The 21,838-nt window shown below is 37.7% G+C and overlaps 1 pseudogene; it reads left to right on the plus strand.

The window, feature by feature from the left end:
- The first annotated feature begins 10,875 nt into the window (after nt 1-10,875).
- Nucleotides 10,876-12,273, plus strand: LOC149211748 (putative protein phosphatase 2C 53 pseudogene; annotated as a pseudogene).
- Nucleotides 12,274-21,838: the final 9,565 nt, after the last annotated feature.

Consider the following 21,838-nt stretch of genomic DNA (forward strand, 5'->3'; position numbering starts at 1 on the left):
ACACACATACCCTCTGCGGACTCCAAGCAAGTGCTCCTTCTATCATTAGCTCACATAGGATGGAAAAATTGTTAAAAAAGGGCCATCATGGAGTTATAGCCCAATTTAATGCCATCCAGGCCTTCGAGCCCGCTTCTCTTCATATTCATCCTGAGATGCAAACAACCATTTGTCAGTCTTTAACAAGCCTCATGAGCTTCCACCCTCGAGAGGGGAACATGATCATAGCATTACTTTGGTCCCAGGGGCACAACCACCAAATGTGTGCCCATATAGATATCCTTTCGCCCAAAAGAATGAAATTGAAAAAATCATCAAGGAACTCCTGGAAGCAGGTGTCGTTCGTCCTATCATTAGTCCTTATTCATCGCCTGCGGTCATGGTGCTCAAGAAAGATGGGGAATGGCGTATGTGTCCAGACTTCAGGGCCCTCAACAAGCTAACGATCAAAGATAAATTTCCCATCCCGATTGTTGCATGATTTGTTGATGATTTTCGGTCCACTGTATTGGATGCTTTGGCATGTATAAATATGTATTATAATATTGAAAGGAATATAATTAAAAATTAAGCTGGTAGTCCTGGTTTTGGGATCCAGGGGAAAATCTTTGTGTACATGTGTTTTATGTGTTATGCTCTTGCATTGCTTATTTTCTGTGTTTTAGAATTCGTATGTAGGTAATTTCTGTATGGGGTTAAAACCTACACCAACAAGGTTGGGATATAAGGTGTCAGGGCTTGAACTGCTCAAACCTTTGCAAGACCAGCCTTGCAAATCCTGATGACCTCCCATGTTGGATGGAAAGAAAGATGAGGGGGCAGGAGATCCTATCAAAATCTTGCTCGAATAGGCCCTCGAGTGATAAAGGAATGTGATGATGGACAATTTTTCCCAGATCCTTCAGCGGCTACCAAGGGGCGACACATCTACTTCCAGCAACTACTCTAGAAGTGCCACACCCTTTAAGGTACATGTTAAATTTGACATTCCCATATTTGAGGGTCAGATAGATGCAGATGTCGTAGATAAATGGTTAAATCTTCTAGAAAGGTATTTTTCTGTTCAAGATTTTTTTATCCAGGAAAAGATTAATTTCACTCTTCTCAAAGTCGTCCCCCATGTCAAGGATTGGTCAGAAATCTACTGCGAGCAGAAGGATGAAAGTACGGCCTCACTGTTTTCAACCTCACCCACTTGGATTTCATTTCGGACTGCCATCAAGGAGTAGTACTACCTTGTCGAAAGCTATGAGGATCAATACATAAAGTGGACCATGCTGCAATAGGGAAGGGACCAAGACGTGCTATAGTTTACCAATATTTTCCATACCCTTCACACAAAGTTGGGTATCAAGGATTCGGAGCAGCATTTGGTACTCAAATACCACAACTCCCTACATAGGTACATCCAGGAAGAAACATAACTCCCAAACATCTACTCTCCCGCCACAACATACCGATATGTCGTTAGGATTGAACAAAAGTTTAAGCAAAAGAAGCGAAACTTTGGGTCTCTGAATCTGAAGCAAGGGAAAGGTTCCCCCAAACCACAGAACAAAGGACAAAGGCAAGGCGAGGCAGCCCAAGATAACCCACCAAAGCTACAAGCAAGAACAGCACTACGAAGCTGAAGAAGGACACGAGAAAGCGGTTGAGTTCCATAAGATTTCCACTCACAACACAAGTGAGTGTTAGGCTAAGCAGTCACTGTTGGCCGAGCTAAAGGTTTCAAAATCAGATGTATGTTCAGACTCTCAGTCAAAACTAGATAAAGGGAATGACAAAGGGAAGCATATTGTCGATGCAGAGTCCAACGCCTCCATTGCCACCATGAAGATCCAAAAGGAGGAACCTGAAGATCCAGAGGAGGGGGAGCGTCTCTTCCACTCTAAGATGTGGGTAAAGGGCTCCCCTCTACAGTTCATTATCGATAGCAGGAGCCAAAAGAACCTCATTTCAGTAGAGGTTGCTAAGCAACTAGGCTTACCAACCACAACACATCCACAACCGTACACCATCGGGTGGCTTCACCAAGGATGGGATCTTTGCGTGAGCCAGCAGTGTCACCTTCCATACAACATCAATCCCTTCACGGATGAGGTATTGTGTGATGTTGCTCCCCTTTATGTTTGTGATATATTATTAGGAAAACCACACTTGTGGAAGCGACATGCTATGTATGAATCAAGGCCCAGTGCTATTATTATTACTTTGGGAAATAAGTTGTAGAGGATACCAGAGGTAGCACCACCTACCGCCATCTCTTTGGTTACTGCAAAATAATGTGTTATGCTCATTTCCAAAACCAGTAAATTTGTTTTCCTGATGATACGCCTTTAAGGAAAGAAGAAGACGGTGACCACGACCTCGAGACAGGGCCCCTCTGCACGATAACTACAGATGGACAAGGTTGTGGAGGAGTATGAGGACATCTTCACCTCCCTCGCAGGGGTTCCTCTTCACTGTGAGGTCAAGCACTCCATCGATTTGACCGTAGGTGCGTCGCTACCCAATGGACCAATCTATCGACGCTCTGTTCCGGAGAACAATGAAATCAATAAGCAGATTCAGGAGCTGTTGTAGAAAGGTCACATCCGTCTGAGTTCATCGCCCTGTGGGAGCCCGATCATGTTGGTACAGAAGAAGGATGGGACTTGGAGACTCTGTATTGACTATCAGGAATTGAACAAGATCACTGTCCATAATAGGTACCCGATCCCACGGATTGATGACCTCCTGGACCAACTGAAGAGGGAAAAATATTTTAGCAAGATTGATTTGAAGTCGGGATATCACCAGGTACCAATTGAACCCTCTGATGTGTCGAAGACTACCTTCAAAGCCAAGGAGGGTCTTTTTGAATGGTTGGTTGTGCCTTTCGGATTGATGAATGCTCCTGGAACCTTCATGAGGCTAATGGATGACATCTTGCGGCCATTCACCACTCATTTGTAGTGGTATACTTGGATGACATCCTGATCTTCAGCCAGAGTTGGGAAGAACACCTCCACCACATCCGACAGGTTCTCCAAACATTGCGGCAACACAAGTTATGTGCCAATTTGGAGAAATGCACTTTTGGCATGACCCAAGTTCAGTATCTGGGATACATTATTGATGAATGGGGGGGTGCATGTGGATCCAGCCAAGATCCAAGTCATTTAGGATTGGCCATCTCCAACCACTCTGACAGAGCTGCACAGCTTTCTAGGCCTTGCAAACTTCTACCGCAGGTTCGTGTTGGTATTTTTTCATATCACTTGGCCCTTGGGTCAAGTCACCAAGGGAGGAGTGAAAGAAAAATTATTTTGGTCTGGATCTCAACAAAAGGCATCCACAGAGTTGAAAGATCACCTCTGCTCGGCACCAGTGCTCACATTACGAGACTTGCAACAACAATTTGAGGTCGAGACAGATGCCTCTGACTATGCTATTGGGGTAGTCCTTTCCGAACACGGGCATCTAGTGGCATATCACAGTGAGACACTTTCAAACACAGTCCAGAAGTATCCCACTTATGACAAAGAGATGTATTCCATTGTGTAGGCCTGCTGACAATGGAAGCATTACATTTTGGGGAAGGAAACGGTCATCCACACAGACCACTGACCCCTGCAATTCATACAGACCCAAGGGAAATTGCAGAATGATCACCATCAGAAGTGGTCCACATACCTGCAACAGTTCCATTTGAATATCAAGTAAAATAAGGGTAGCACCAATAATGTTGCAGATTGCCTCAGTCAACCATCGATCATGGTGTTAACCACCATGCTCAACTCTTGTGGGCACGAGACCTCTGATTGGCCACTTCTCTACAAAAGCGGTCCAAAATTTGGCCACACATACCAGACACTGTTGGAGGGTCAGCATGTTCTAGATTTTTACCTCTAGGATGCCATGTTATGCCACCTCGGTCACCTTTGTGTTCCTTCAAGCGAGCGTGCCAAGATGATTTGGGAAGCACACTACAGTCAGGCTGCTGGGCATTTCGAGGTCAAGAAAACAGTGGCAGTACTGCAGAAATATTTCTATTGGTCGAATCTTTGACAAGATGTCGAGAAGTACATCAGATCATGCACTTCATGTGCCATTGTGAAACTGACCATCAAGAAGCAAGGCCTCTATACCCCGGTGCCTACCCCTAGTCGACCTTGGGAATCCATCTACAAGGATTACATGTCGGGCCTTCTTTTTACTAAGCATGGAAATGACTGTGTTTTTGTGATCGTCGATAGGTTCTCGAAGATGGCCATTATGGCAGCCTGCAAGAAGAATATCACAACAGAAGCCATTGCTAAACTCTTCTTGGAACAAGTGTGGGTACACTTTGGGATCTCGCAGTCTATCATCTCAGATTGGGATAGTAGGTTCCTCAATACATTTTTGTCCAGTCTCTAGTTGATGCTAGATACCAAACTCACTAAGTCCACGGACTTCCATCCTCAAACATATTTCCAGACAGAGGTTTTCAACAAGATGATCGTACACATTCTACGCATGTACAACTCAAAGAATACACGCACATGGGATGAGAGCCTCCCCTATGTTTAGCACAGCTACAACAGAGCTCTCTACAGCTCGACTAGCCATACCATTTTCAGGTGGGCTTGGGATTCCAGCCAATATATCCCATTGATGTGGCCATGCCATTTGCAGCTACTCATGTAGATTCGGCTCATGTCCAGTCCGAAACAGATAAGGCAAACAACTTCATTGAGCACATCCAACATATTCGCCAGCAGGTCCATGACATTTTGGAGAAATCAAATGCCAAGTAAAAGCAGCGACAGGATCGACATCGGGTGCCACACAAGTTTCAGGTGGGCAACAAAGTTTAGTTACATTTTCAAAAGGAATGCCTCACCAGAGCCAATCGGAAACTCAAACCACTTTGATATGGTCCTTACACCATTACCAAGGTTGTCGGAGACAATGCATTTGAGATTGTCATTCCCCCATTCCTTGGCATGTACGCACTGTTCAATGTGGACCGCCTTCGTCCATACTTTCCACCATTACTAGACACATCCGACATTGCATAACAGCTCACAGCCATAGAGTTAAATCCAAATTGCATGGAGAAAGCATCAACTGATCGGATCATGGACACACAAAACAAGCACACTTGCCAGTAGAATATCCAATTGTATCAGTTTGTCAAAGCATGCCAACTCCTTCACTAGGGCAAGTGGCTCACCAGGGACCAAGCTCAACAGAAGTTTCCTCATCTCATGGAGGAACTCAATGCAATGGGGACCATTGCTTCCTAAGGGGGAAGGAATGATCCAGGTGGATATTGGTGGCCACCCACCAAGTCCACTTGGACCCCCACCATTGTTTCTTTCAGCTTTTCAATTTCCTTAATTGTAGCACTGTTTATTATTTTTAGCAGTTTTTTGGGTCCTGAATTTCTGGAGTTGTTTTGAGGCCCTAAACGACGTTTTTTGGGAAAAATAGGAGCAACATGGGGCAATGGACTGTTATTTCTCTTTTGAAAGTTGTAGTTCTCGGATAGATCTTTCTAACGAGATATTGTGCGCGTCAAATGGAGATCGTATGCCAAAGTTATGACCCCAGGAAATTGATGTACCAAATTACCCAAATGAGGCCCACAGTTTGGCGTTTCATCTTCTAGGGTTAGGTTTTTGGATGTTTAGGGTTTTCCATTATTTCTCAACAATAGATAGACCTTTGAGCCTCATTGTAACATAGTTTAGAGGCATGTGGCCAGCACATCTCTTCTCAGAGATAAGCAACCATCGCCCTAACTAGTTTATTTCCATTTCTGTTTGTAACCATATTTCAGTATTTTACAGTAATGAAATGAAGTATTATTTCTGTTGCATCTCTATATGTATGGTTATATTTGTAATTTGTTGTGTTCCTATTTAAATTCGGATCATGTCCCCAGTTTGAATGACGGTAAATTGTTTGGCCATTTAAAAATGGTTGTAGGCCATATATATATATATAACGTTGGTTAGTGGTGTGGGCGGGCTTGCTCCTTTTTTCAAATAATTTTTGGTCTTTTATAAAAAAAATAAAAACTTAGAAAAAAAAATCCGCTAGAATTTTGGGGTCATCCGAAAAATTAACGAGGTGAGAAATTCACCTATTCTAGTGGCCGAAATCTGTGCACTGATAAATTCCAACTTATTGCCCCGTTTGTGGATGCCACTAGGTCTAGTTTGACAAAAGCTTTGACCGCAGATATCTTGAGCATATGAACTCGGATTTGAGTGTTGTTCACGCCATTGGAATCAGGACAACGATTACTATGATTTGGTAATAGTTTGGGGGAAACCTAAGAACTTTTATTTTTGTGCCTTTTCTGAGCCACTTCTAAATTCTAAGCATTTCTGGAGCCACCTAGATTAGTAGGGGAATGTCTGCCCCTATAATTATTGCTAGGAATACATCGACTATTTCTATAAGGTGGGATTCAATTTCTCCTGAGATATGTTGCCAATGTAGTTGTCAGGGGATAGGGACTTCTACTATGCCTCCTTCTATAACTAAGGCTTTGACTCCTTCATCTAATCATATTCTCTCGTGGTGACCTCCACCAATAAGGATTCAAACTCCCACACTTTCATATGCAAGTAAACACCAACACTTGTGAGGATAATGAAAATGAGAAGCATTGTAGGAAAATATGAATCAAAGATGTGCGCGTGGAGGACGTTTAAGGGTGTGGAGGAAATCACATAGAGGGAGAGTACGCAATTAAATAAATAAAAATAATTAAACAAAATGTAACATGTCGATCTATGATAAATCTTATTCCTCCATTGCTATATTAAACTAAGAATATTAGCTTACTATTCAATCTGAACCATCTTTTTAACTTAAAAAATAAATTCCCCAATTCCAAAATAAACTATGCCTATCAACATAATTAGTACTATAAACCATTTCTAATTTTTTTTTTTAAATTTTATTTTCAACAAATTTTTAATCTTTTATTTTACATTATTGTTTAATAATGATTTTTTTATTTTTTTGGGAAAAGTTATTTTTATATTTAAAACAAAAAAATTACAATAAATTTTTTATTGCAAAAAACGTGAAATATTTGTAAATTTTAATTTTATTTCTCGGTTTACAAATATTTTATAATGGAATGTTTTAATATAAATTCATTATTTATTGTAAGATGTTTTGAAATAAATTCATTACTAATTATAACATAATTTTCAAAAAAATCAAAGAGATGGGTTTATGAGGTCGATGAAGGACACATTTTGATTTGGTGATAGGTGTTTCCTAAAGTCTCAAAGTATGTTTGAGAGATTTAATAACATTTTTTTTAATCTTATTTTGAGCATTTGTCTTTTAAATGTTTCTGGCTAAAGATTTTGTTAGGATATTTTCAAAATAAAATTCGATGAAAAAATATATTCGAGAGTATGAAGTGGATACGTGTCCAATACCAATTAGTTAACCAATCCCATATAAACAACCATCTGAATATTTCCATCGTATTTGTATCCACTTCTTAGGAGAGCGTGGATACAAAGTATCCACTTCTTATCAGGCTAGCATGGATTTTATCATAAACAATTTCCAGAGAAAAAAATTGTGTTTTCGCAATATGGTGTTTTTCTATGTTATAAACTGGTGTTTTTTGTGTTATTATTAACCATGTACGGGTTTTTTTGGATTTTTTTCATAGAGTTTAAAAATAAGATTTTTGGTGAGATGGAAATATTTTATCAATTAATTTAGTAATGCAATTAAATTTTATAAAATATTTAGATTATATAGATTCAATCATTTAAAATTAAGATTTAATACTTATAAAAAAATAAAAAAAATATCAAAAGAATCACTTGATTAAAATTCTATATTATTAAAAAAAACGTACAACAACATCACAACAAATATACCTGAATCTAAAAAGAATCTTCAAAATTGAGTAATTTATCACTAAAACCTCCAACTAAGTAATTTATCACTAGTTATTTTGAGCAAACTAGTTGAATTTTCTTTAACTCTAGAATTTCAAAATTTTAAGTAATATTTTTATACACAGAATAAAAAATATATATTTTTCAAATTTTTGAGTAATATTTTTATACAAAGAATAAAAAATATATATTTTCTAATGTTTTATGTTTGATATTTTTATTGAAATTTTATAAAATTATATTTTAATATTTGGTGAAATTATATTTTATTATTATTTAAAATGTGTTTTTAAATATATAAATGAATTTATCACTTTAAATATTTTTGATTATTTGAATTGTATAATCTATATAGCTTAAATTTGCCATTTTAGCAAATCTCTTTTGTATTTAGAAAATTAACTAAAAATATATTAAAGAAAAAACCTAAAACTTAAAACAAGTAAAATATACTCATGTCAATGTCAATACTCATCAATTTTTATTTATTATTGAGTTTTGCATTGACCAATTATTACTTTCTCTTTGACTAAAAAATTTAAGGATTATCTAAAATTTAACATTATCGATTAAAAAATAATAGTTTTAAATAATTTTTAAATTTATTTGTTTGAAAATTTATTAGATAAAATGTTTGACTTTTTATTTTGTAATGATAATTGTAATGTACGTTCAAATAAAATTAAATATTTTTTAATCTTTCCAATTAAATCAAATTTATTTCAACTTTACATATTTACGATCCAATTTTTATGAGATTGTAGCCAGCTTTGGCGGCAAAATGGTATTAGCCCTTCTTCAAATTTTTGTGTTTTATTTAATATGCCTTCTCAATTTGTAAGGAATTTTTTTTAGTGTACTTTACGGCAAACTACAAAGTATGGAAGTTAATTAATTAACATAATGATGTGACACATGATACTTGATGCAAACAACCAAGAATTTAAAATTTATATTTTTGTATAATTTGATTTATTTTATTTTAATAGTAGCTAAAGTAATTTAGCCAAAACATAAAATAAAATGTTGTAACTAATAATAACGAGTTATTCTTATTTAATTAAAAATGTCACAAAAAACAAAAAACAACATATTTAAAAGAAGAGAAAATCTTAAAATTTAACTTAAAGAAAAATAACTTGATTAAATTAATATAATAAATCAAGTGCAATATATTATATATAAAAAAACATTAGAAATTGAGAAATGTAATTAACTAAAAACGTTCCAATGAGTAAAATATTAAATCTATCAAATATCTAAAAACTCAAATTAGATAACTAAATTGCATCATTAAATTTTAGAATATACATTGAATATATCAAATATATAACTATACAAAATATTAAACAATTTTAATTGCTATATATTATGTCATGTAATTTAAGTAAAAACAACATGCAACTTTTTCAATAATATATATATATATATAGATAGATAAAATTTGTATTTTTTGTTACTATAATTTTTAATAATAATGTTTCTATTTTTATCATTATAAATTTTTATAAAATATTAAGGGTTCATAAACTATATTTTGGTAGAAATATTTGACAAGAACAACTACCCTTTAATATATATATATATATATATATATATATATATATATATATATTTAGGAAAAATGTAAAAGCTTTTAGACCTTCTCAACAAAAATACTATCACTACAATAAGACATTACTATTGTGGTTGGGTAGAATTGGATTAACAAAATATCTAAATTTACCAATCCGTAAAAACCTAAATTGATTGAATTCTAAACCTTAACACTAACTTGAATTCTAAACTTTTACTTTAATTTAGCTATATTTAAACTAAATAAAAAGTACTAACTACTATGAAGCACTTCTAATTTATAATTATGTAATTGTAAGTTATATATAGAAAAAATTATTATTATATTTTATTTTGATGTAAATTTAAGTTATGTAAAAAAGACTATTGATAATTGAGTACTAAATTATAATTATTAACTTTCTTCTATTAATTCTGGAATACAATTTTAAAAAATAATTAATTAATTCTTTCACACAATTGAGATTATTTGCTTTACCGCAAGCCCCACTAATTTCTCTAAATAATTTTTATAAAAAACAATGTTCAAAGAGTCACCCCAACAAAGGAACCAACATACTAAGAGTGAATCTTCCTATAAGTAAAACCTTGTTCCGGCAAGCGATGAGTTTGCTAGTAGGTTGTACATGGCCTTGGCTTGCATGAATCTCTCCTTGCCCACGTCCTGTCTTATCAAAGACCGCAGTCACCCAATCTGAATATTTTTAAAATTTAAATAAATGTTTTCTTGGGATAGTTTTAAAATTTAAGTAAATATTATAACGTTTAATAAGTTTTAAAATTTAATTAAATATTATAACGTTTAAATATTTTATTAAAGAAATGTGAGAATACACTTTAACTATTTTATTTTGATACGTAATTAAAGTTAATATATATAATCAAAGAGTCTTTCAATTTTATTTTAGTTTTTACAAAATTATTAAAAAACAAAAACTTTCAAACGAAGTCAATATAACATGAGCATGAGCATAACCAGCACCGCTTACTAAGTAAGAAATCGTAAATCATAACACAAAATTATTTATAAAGCAAAACCATTCAAACCAGGTCAAATCATTTCTGAATTAGCGAAGGTCGAATCAATAGTATATTATAGCGGCGGCGGCTTCCGTAATCGTCATCGAACTGAAACAAACAGCTGACGACGTAAACTTTAGACTCTTTCAGCATGTTCTAGAGCATGGACGTTGGTATTACAGAAAATAATTGACTGTGCACGTGCTGGATTTGCGCACAGAGGTGTTGACGGAGCAGACAGCTGGACTTTTTCCAAAATTTCGTCTCATATGAAACATGGAACGCTTATAAGAATGCTAACGGTAGACCTCATAGAAATAAAGTACGCCTAACAAGCTTGGAGGGAGACATTCAACTGAATTGAAACGAGAGAAGGTGCTAATTATTTACTACCATTGCAGAGATCCTGTGATCGGGCAACAAGAGTAAGGAGGTTTCCGAAGGTATCAACAAAGTTTACCATCATCGGCATCTGTAACAGCAGCATCCACAGATTGTTAACATGGCTTGCATTGTAACAGTGATTTCTCCCTCTGTCTTCGGCTCCTGCAGGTCCCCCTCTCTGCACAATTATGGTTTCGACACGCCAAGGGCCAGCAGCATCCAGGCCAGTTTTGTGGGTTCTCCCATGAGGCCTGTTTTTACCATGAGAGACGAAAATCTACCGGCGAGCGAGAGGGCGAAGAGCCCGGCCAAGAGGGCTTTCTCTCCCTGTGCCAATGTCCCGGAGGATAATGGTACGATCGCCCACAAGTGTCCTTCGCGTCCACTCAAAATGAAACGCCCGCAGAGGCTGGATATTCCGCTGCAGCTGTCGGGCATACCTGTGCCGTGCATGGCAATAGAGCAGCCAACGGTTGTCAATGAGGAGGGCCCTCATTACGCAGTTTTGCGCAGAAAAGGTCGGCGAGAGTTCATGGAGGATACCCACAAGGCCATTGTCAATGTTCTCGGTGATTCCAGACAGGCCTTTTTTGGTGTGTTCGACGGTCATGGTGGTAGGAAAGCTGCAGCTTTCACTGCCGAAAATCTTGGGCAGAATATTGTGGATGCTATGCTCCGTATGGAAGTTGAAACAGAAGACATTCTTGAGCAGGCTGTTAGAGCTGGGTACTTAACAACAGATGCCGATTTTTTGAAACAGGAGGTTGGCAGCGGTACTGCTTGTCTGACGGCTCTGATCAGAGGTGGTAACTTAGTGGTTTCCAACGCTGGGGATTGTCGAGCAGTTATTAGCAGAGATGGCGCTTCTGAAGCGCTTACGTGTGATCATCGAGCAGGAAGAGCAGACGAGCGACAACGGATAGAGAATTTGGGTGGAATTGTGGACCTCCGCCATGGAGTTTGGCGAGTTCAGGGATCTTTGGCCGTATCTAGGGCAATAGGGGATTCGCAGTTAAAAGATTGGATAACCGCTGAACCAGACACCAGAAAGATTAAAATTACATCTGATTGCGAGTTTCTGATTTTGGCATCAGATGGGTTGTGGGATAAAGTCAGTAATCAAGAAGCAGTGGATATTGCGAGGCCTTTCTGCGTCGAAAATCATCCTATTTTGGTACCATTAGCAGGAGGCCCTATGGCTGCTTGCAAGAAGCTTGTAGAGGTAGCAGTAACCAGAAAATCTCAAGACCATGTAAGTGTGATGATAGTACAACTCCAACAATTTTACACGAAAGAGATTTAGAGAGTTTGATGTGAGCGAAGGGAGAGATTTAGAGAGTGTGAGGCGAGGAGAGGAAAGGGATACCATCAAAGGAGTGGACTACCAACCATCTGATCAACATGGGTGTTTTGTACGTTAAAACCACCACACCCTGTATTCTTGCTCGTGAAGTAGTGGGGCTTTTCACTATTTTATTTATGTAAATTGGGAGACGCCTACATGCATTTTTTTTACAGTACCCCACTTATTGGGTGCAATCCTTCTTTCCATAATTATCCTTCCATTCAATTTGGACGATCCATACTTAAGTTTCCCGCAAAGTGTCATAAGGACTTGCTCTCACAATTATCCTTTCATAATTTCCTTCTTCCTGTCTAATTTTTTATTCAAAAAGCAAATTTAAGAATCAGACTTGCCCTCACAATATCCTTTCATAATTTCCTTCTTCATGTCTATTTTTTTTCAAAAAGCAAATTTAAGAATTAGCTACTGCATTTGACTTATATATCTAACACCATATATAAAAGCGTGATGAGAATTTGCTGTCCAGCACCATATATACTTTCTTATAAAAATGTCATAATAATACGGCATTTGGCACTGCATTTGATGTATACATTTAATACCATGTATGTTATACGTTACACAGTATATAATAGCACCACTCTCTTGAAACTTCTGAAATGTGAAAATACATAAATCTAATACCGAGTATATAATAGGATTACAATAACATCACTGTCTTCAAACTTCAAAAATGTGAAAGAGGGACAAAATGTATAAACTTCAAATTTCAGAAAATCTGGTTGCTTGTGAAGCCAATTTTCAATGGCTTTGAGGGTATTTCTGTTAATCAAAATTTCACAAAATTAAAAAATATGTTGGAAAACGAGATCAATTGGTACAGTGATAATTTTCCTTTAAGTTTGAATGTCCTTAGATTAACTTACTTTTAATATTATATTACCCCGTCACTTTGTTGTTATTATATTATATGGGATAGAAAATATTATTATATTTATATTTTTATTTTGGTTTATTATATTTTAAAATGATAAATTTTTTAAAACATAATTTATTTATTTTTTAAGTATAAAATTTCAAGAAATGTTTATAAATTAAAAGATTTGTATTTTTCATAATAAATCATATATATATATATATATAGTTATAGTTAATGAGAGTATTAGTAGGTCAATTCAAATCATATTGAGTTGGTGGTGGGTTTTCTATTGACATGAGTGCTATGTCATCCTTGATCACAATAATAATTGTATGTTTCCATAATGTTGCTTAGCTCACTTCAAATCATATTCCATCAGGGGTGGTTTTCTTCTTGGCATCAATGCTATGTCATTCTTGACCACAATAATAATTGAATGTTCCCATAATGTTGCTTAGCTCAATTCAAATCATATTGTGTTAGGGGCGGTTTTCTTTTTGGTAGCAATGCTATGCCATCCTTGATCACAATAATAATTGAATGTTGTATGGTGTCTGTGTCCATAATTGGGGGACTCAAAATCCACATAAGTCACCAATATTGATTCTTAATGTGGAACAAGATCACTTAATCTTTTGTAATTATTTTTTTGACTAGAATAAGTTCTGTTAATCACAAGTATTAAGGTATTGTTTGAAACTGCTTGATTTATCTTTTTCTATAATCATTGTGAATTTTATCTTTGAGATAAATTAAATACCATGCTATAGAACTGAAATCAATTCTTCAAACAAACCAAATATTCCACTATAAACCCTCACTCCGTGTTAAATACTTTATTATGAAATTGCCAATACATTTCACCTGCGGGTTGTTTGTATGGGAGTGAAAAGTGATATCATAAACATGAAAATGCCAAAGAAAATCCAAATAATGATATAGCATGATTTTGACACTTGAATCTGTGCTAGCATTAGTAAAGAAAATACCTAAAAATTATTAAGTACATGGAAATCCAACTTAATCTAGTGATGATAAGACATTATTAATCAATAATTTATAGAAGATCGATTATGTTGGCTATATCTTGGCCTTTCGAAATTTGATTTCAATAATAAAGCCAATGCCTTTTGAATCTTGCTAGAGGAAAACATTCTAATTTTTTGGTGTGAGAGGACAACATAGGGATCTATCAAGGTAGAACGCCAAATGTCCTTTCCCTTTCATTTTCTTCTTTGTCTCTTGTTAGTAGCATTACCTTCTAGGTTCCCATTTTTAATTTTTAGTTTGGTAATTATTTCGCTATGATATTAGCAACTCAATGTTCCTTATGTCAAATGAGTACTTAATAAATTCAAGATGTGGCCATCATACCAACAATTAAAACCTCCTACTTCATCCACCTTTGTAGCTTTGAATTAGTGTTTTGCAGCCTCTTCCTCTACAGTAATATCACTGACTCTTTTTCACAGAGTCTTCAACATTTTTCATAGCAACAACTTCTATCGCATTTTCAATATATTACACAACAACAACTTCAATAACCTCTTCTTTTACTAATTAATTTTTTTAACCTTAGTCGTACACCATTCTTGCTTGTTTTAGATCCATTTTAGATTACACCTTGCCATTTGGAGGCTTTTGGTCTCCAAAAGCTAGACATTTGAGGACATGGAAACACATGGCCACCACATTTTGTCATTGATTGTTGTTTTATGCCTACTATTGTTTTTATACTATAGGAGTTACTCTCTCTCCCCCTTTATGTGATTTGATGAAGCATGAATTACCCCCCTTGACTAACTGATATTTGTTTCCTCTTGTATAGAAAGTAGCATTCCTATCCAATAGATATGGGTTACCAAACATCATTTCGAACGCGATTAATGATGCAAATTCAGAATCCAAGTCATTGAAATAGTTAGCATTAATGGAAAACTTTATTTTATATAGTTGAGCGGTTTTCATAAAAGATTTCACTTACAACCATGCTAGTGAAGTTCATTGCAGTAGAAAATATGTTTCTAGACCAATCTCATCAACTAATGTTTTAGAAATTTGATTACATTGATAGCCATTATCAAATAGAGAATTTACCTTATGATTCTTCATTTGACCTTTGATTCAAAATATTACATTTTTATCTCCAATATCTTTTGTCTATTGCAATGTGGTGCAAACTATGGATACTTTTAGATTGAAGGTTCTTTATACACTTCTTTTGTTGTCTTGGTAGCTTTTTTTGCTTTCCTCTTGGACATAAGCCATTGTGGACACAAATTGAGTTGAATTTTCCAACACTTCTCTTCTAGGTTCTTGTCCACATGAGAATGTCTACAATGTTTATTAGGATCGTTGGTTTTTTCAATTGTGGCTACCATCTTCTTGTCTTTTCTCTTTTTAGTTTCCTCTTGGTATTTATGGTGTTATTCCTTGCAACTCTTTGATTCCCTGAGACAAATCTTAGAAAAAGTTTCTTTGACAACATTTGTAGATCCATAGCGATGAGGATTAGAGAGTGAAACTTGTAATGGTTGTAATGTACTCAACGCTGATCAAAAGTACCACATATAATATATCAAATCAAACAATTGAATAGCATCTATCTATTGTTTTTGGTACAGTGAAAATGGGAAGATCTTATCAAAATTTATCAACTCTTCAATCCATGTGCCCATCACGAACAAAAACACATAAATAATTGATTCCAATTAGTGATATTTTAACCTCCCAAACTCTTATTGATGTAGAAATTCTGACTGTAGATCAACCTGATAATGCAATGTAACTAAAGCAATATACTTTAATTTACCTCTACAATCAAACTTGCGGAAGCTTAATAGATTTGAGCAAGATCAAGAGGAACACATATAACTAGAAGAGGAAATAATACACATGAAACACAGAAGAATACTCTGGGGAAAGCCTCATCTAGAAACCCCACTATTCGTATTATCATACAAGTGGAAATTTATCAGGATTACACTCAGCTTTAGCTCTCACAGCTATCCAGCTCTCAGTACAATCCCTCACTGATGCTCACAGACAAAAGAGACTGCTCATGTGACTTCTCCTTTGCCCTCCAAGCCCCCTATTTCCATGCGCAGTTTCTCCTAGGTGATACAGTTGTCACCAAGTGTGACACTAATCACTCACATTGATCTTACACCCTGTAAAACTGCGCAAATCTCAATGAATGAATTCTTTCTGCATGCAAGAGTTTTCCTTATAGGAAAATTATTACAACTGATAGTACACTGTCCCTGTCATTTATCTCAGCTAGGTCTTTCTCTCAATAGACATACATGAGTTATCGATGAGAGAATATTCAGTTATCTGGAGTACACTAGTTGGATGCATGCATGCATTAACTGACTGAACTCACAATTAGTTCCTCAAATAGTTTGGAACTAATTTAACTGGACATAACTCAGTTAACTGAGATAACTAATTACACCTCAAATACAACTCAACGTTATCTCCTTAATTAAGGGATAATCTCCTTAATTTAAGGAATAACTGTTGCATGAATTCACAAAGACTTCTAGCTTGAATTTCTCCAACTAATTAACTCAAGATGAATTAATTAATTATTTTCCAAGCAACTGGTGAGACTAAATTCAAATTTTAATTCTCAATTTTAATTCAAGGACAAATTAAAATTGGAATATTCTTATTACCACATTTCAACACTCCCTCTCAACAAGAAAGGGATTATCTGCCAACCTGATCCTAGCTCTATGGAACTCGAATTTACACCTTGGCAATTCCTTTGTCAAAATGTCAGCATCTTACTCCTCTGTCGAAATATATTGCAACAACATGATCCTCCTCGCCACACAGTCTCTGAGATGATAATACTGAATGTCGATGTGTTTGGACCTATCATGAAATACTGGATTCTCATAGAGTTTGATACAACTCTGATTATCACAATAGATCACAGTTGGATCCATCCTCTGATCAAACAAACCAACTAGAATTTTCCACATCTAGATGGCCTCACATGTTGCCTGACTTGCAGCTATGTATTCATCCTCTATTGAGCTGAGTGCAACTGACCTTTGTTTCTTGCAGTACCAAGAAATTGTAGCTGACCCAAGGTTGAAAATTCCTCATGATGTGCTCTTCCGATCTGATGGACTCCCTGCCCAATATGCATCATTGAAGCCCTGTAGCTTCACTCCCCTTGTCCATCTGTAACATAATCCATACTGAGATGTGCCTATAAGGTATCTCAAAACATGCTTAGTTGCCTTCCAAAACATCTTGGTAGGCTGAACCATAGCTTGAATCAGTTGGTTCACTGCATAGCACAAATCTGGTCATGTGTTCACTAAATACATCAATGAACTCACAAGCTGCCTGTACATAGTAACCTCTTCTACTTCTCCTGAAGTAGCATTCTCCTTCCTCTAGTTACCTATTAGAGGATTTTGCATGAGCTTGCACTTCTCCATGTGGAATATCCTGAGTATCTCATTGGCATGCTTGCCTTGAGACACAAACACTTCCCCATCCTTCTGCCACACTTCCATGCCAAGGAAGTAGTGCATGAGAGCCATGTCTTTCATCTCGAATTCTCTTGCAAGGTACTCCTTGCAATACATGATCAACTAATCATCACATGTTAATATGAGATCATCAACATAAATAACAACGATCAACGACTTACCTTTCACTATGATGAGGTATAGGTTCGCATCTGCTTCACTCTTTGGGAAGCCCAACCCGGTGAAGTAGTTGTTGATCATGGTGTACCAAGCACGAGGTGCTTGCTTCAGCCCGTATAAAGCTCTCTTGAGTCGACACACATACGACTCACAATTGAAGGTCTCAAAACCTTCCGGCTGCTTTATGTACACCTCATCCTCAATCTTGCTATTGAGGAATGAAGTCTTCACATCCATCTGATGGATCTTCCAACCCATCTATGCTGATAGTGGAAACATCGATTTGATAGATGAGTACCTTGCTACGGGAGCAAAAGTCTCATCATAGACGATCCCCTCGACCTGTGAGAAACCACGGGCAACAAATCTTGCCTTATGTTTCTCCACACTACCATCTGTTATGCTCTTAACCTGCAAAATAATACCCAGATACAGAATATGCGAAGAAAAGATACCCAGAACACAAAATATGCGAAGAAAAGATACCCAGAACACATAATAGCAATGATTTTATTATTCAAGAGCAATGTTCACATGCCTCTTTGAGGGGGCAACCTCCAATAGAGCAGAGCTCGATTACCAAATAAGACATGATGCTCCTCGCAGAGAGTCTCTATCCTTTATATATGACTCATACATGCAATACGACGGGACAATACCGTGGGTTTTATTAATACCATCTATCTAATACTACGGCCCATTTGCAACTAACTGTGGTCCCGTCATTAATTGTGGGTTAACCACTTACAAATATTAATATGGGCTTTATTGACTCTTGACTATGATGTGATCCCCATGACATAAATAAGGGGGTTAGGGTGGGACCCTAACATGCCCTCCCCCTTAAGACTAGCCTTGTCCTCAAGGCTGAAGCTGCGGAAACTGCTGAAGAATAGTGGCTGGTTCCCAAGTTGCATCTTCCGAAGAGGTGTCTTTCCATTTGACGAGGACTTCCTTAATCATGCGGCCGTGCAGGTGCTTGTCTCGTGTGTCTAGAACCTGTTCGGTGAAGCCAGATTGACCCTTCTTCATCCAATTCAGGTAGACTGGTTTGAACTCGGCAATTGTTCCCAATCACTTTCTTGAGGCACGATACATGGAAAACTGGATGGATTTTTGCCGTAGGTGGCAAAGCCAACTTGTAAGCCACTTCTCCAATGCGCTGAAGTACTTGGTATGGTCCGTAGAATTTTGGAGAGAGCTTTTGACAACCCTTGTCTTTGAGTGAGGTTTGCTTATACGGTTGCAGCCTCAAAAAGACCTGATCCCCTTCTTGAAATTGGCACTTTGAGCGACGTTGGTCAGCCTATTGCTTCATGCAGTTCTGAGCTTGATGAAGATTCTCGCGAAGATGGGCGAGCATGGTTGCGCGGTGTTGTAGGAGTTGATCCACTCTTGTACTTTGGAGCACCCCTTGAGATAAGAAGTAGGGGAAGGCGGAAGTTGACCATAGACTGCTTCATAGGGAGTCATTTTGGTGGTGGCATGATAGTTGGTGTTATACCACCATTCAGCCAGAGGTAACCACTGTGCCCAAAGGTGTTGCTTTTCTGAAGTGAAACACCTAAGGTAAGTTTCTAGACATTTGTTGACGGCTTCGGTTTGACCATCTGTTTGCGGATTATATGAAGTACTGAGTTTGAGTTGAGTGCCTTGTATTCTGAAGAGTTCCTGCCAAAAATTGTTGGTGAAGATCGGGTCGCGGTCGGACACTATAGAAGTGGGCATGCCATGTAATTTGAAGATCTGATCCATGAAAGATTGAGCAACCAAAGTTGGTGTAAACGGGTGGGGTAGGGCCCAGAAATGAGCATACTTCGACAGTCGGTCCACAACCACCATGATGACTGACTTGTTCCCTGACTTTGGAAGACCTATTATGAAATCCATAGAAACCTCCGTCCAAATTGATGCCGGAATGGGCAATGGTTGTAATGTGCCTGGTGTGTTGACAGTTTCCCCTTTGTGGCATTGACAGACATCACATTTTGCTATGAAAGTAAGGATGTCCTTTTTCATGCGTGTCCAAAAGAATGATCTTCTGGTGCGAGCATACGTCTTCTGAAAGCCCGAATGTCCTGCAATGGGAGATGAGTGCAATTCTGCCAAAATGCGACTTTTGAGGGTGGATGTTGGTGATATTACGATTTTGTCCTTGTAACGACGAATATCATTCTGCCACGAGTAGCCCTTGCTGGAATTAGGATCTACCTGCAATTGAGAAATGAGTTGGGAGAGCCCTGGGTGTGAAAACCATTCCCTGCGAGCCTCTTCAATCCAGTCTGGAATGGGAAGGGAAATTACGAGCAGAGTACTTTCCTCCTCAAATTGGCGCGATAATGCATCTACTACACTGTTGTCTTTCCCTTTCTTGTAAATGATCTCATAATCATATCCCAGCATTTTAGCTAACCATTTATTTTGTTGTGGGGAGGATAGGCGTTGCTCCAAAAAATATTTAAGACTGTGATGATCTGTGCGGATTTGGAAACGTCGCCCCAATAAGTAAGGTCGCCAGGTCTCGACTACATGTAAGATGGCCATCATTTCCTTCTCGTAGGTAGATTGGCCCAGATTCCTCCCACTGAGTTGTTGGCTTGTGAAGGCCAATGGTTGCCCTTCCTGCATTAAGATCGCCCCAATACCTGTACCCGAAGCATCACATTCAATGACAAAGGATTTGGTGAAGTCAAGTAGTGCTAAGACTGGAGTGGAACACATGGCATTTTTGAGAGCGGTAAATGCCTGTTGTGCTTCCTCGTTCCAGAAGAAGGAATTTTTCTTTAGGAGTTGAGTGAGGGGCTTCGCTATGTGGCCATAGTTGCGGACAAATTTACGATAATAGCCTGTGAGACCCAAAAATCCTCTCAAGCTCTTCAAGGTCTTAGGTTGAGGCCATTCTTGCATTGCCTGGATCTTTTTGGGTTCCACCTTGACACCTTCACGCCCCACAATGTGGCCCAAATACTCAACTTCTTCCATGCCAAACGAACACTTAGACATCTTGACAAATAATTTATGTTTGCGGAGCAGTTTCAAGAGTAGATCTACATGTTGAAGATGTGCCGCCCAAGTGCCACTATAGATGAGAATGTCATCGAAGAAGACAAGGACAGATTTTTTGAGATATGGTTTGAGGATGTGATTCATAAGACTCTGAAAAGTAGAAGGGGAATTACAGAGACCAAATGGCATGACCAGGAACTCATAATGGCCTTCATGAGTTCTGAAAGCCGTCTTGGGAATGTCGACTTCCTTCATGGGAATTTGGTGGTAGCCGGAGTGAAGATCCAACTTAGTGAAGAATTGAGCCCCATTGAGTTCGTCCAGCAAATCGTCAACCACCGGGATGGGAAATTTATCTTTGACTGTCAACTTGTTGAGGGCCCTGAAGTCGGGACACATCCGCCACTCCCCATCTTTCTTGAGGACCATGACCACTGGGGATGAATAAGGACTAATGCTGGGATGAATGACACCTGCTTCCAACAATTCCTTGATGATTTTTTCTATTTCATTCTTTTGGGTGAATGGATATCTGTATGGGCGCACATTTGGGGGTTGGGCCCCTGGAACCAAGGTGATGCTATGATCATGTTCCCCTCGCGAGGGTGGAAGCTCATGAGGCTTGTCAAAGACCGTCCGATGGTTATTTAAAATCTGCTGCATCTCAGGATGAATTGGCAGAGACATGGTTTCGACTACCTGGATGGCATTAAATTGAGCTACCACTCCATGATGGCCCTTTTTTAACAATTTTTCCATCCTGTGCGAGCTGATGATAGAGGGGGCTCCCGCCTGGAGTCCACGGAGGGTATGTGTGGAGTTGTTCTGCTTAAAACTCATATATAACTCCTAGAAATCCATTGTGATTGGCCCAAGAGTGTGGAGCCATTCAGCCCCTAGGACAATGTCGCAACCCCCCATGTGTATGGCAAACATGTGGGTTTTCAACTGATAATCACAGATTTGAAGTTTGGCATTTTCACAGCGGCCTTCACATTTCATTATGCCCCCATCTGCAATTTGGACTTGGAAGTTAGAAACT

Source organism: Pinus tabuliformis, chromosome 1_1 (genome assembly GCF_031772625.1).
Source record: "Pinus tabuliformis cultivar Carrire ecotype Pingquan chromosome 1_1, CPIR1, whole genome shotgun sequence".
Lineage (NCBI taxonomy): Eukaryota > Viridiplantae > Streptophyta > Pinopsida > Pinales > Pinaceae > Pinus > Pinus tabuliformis.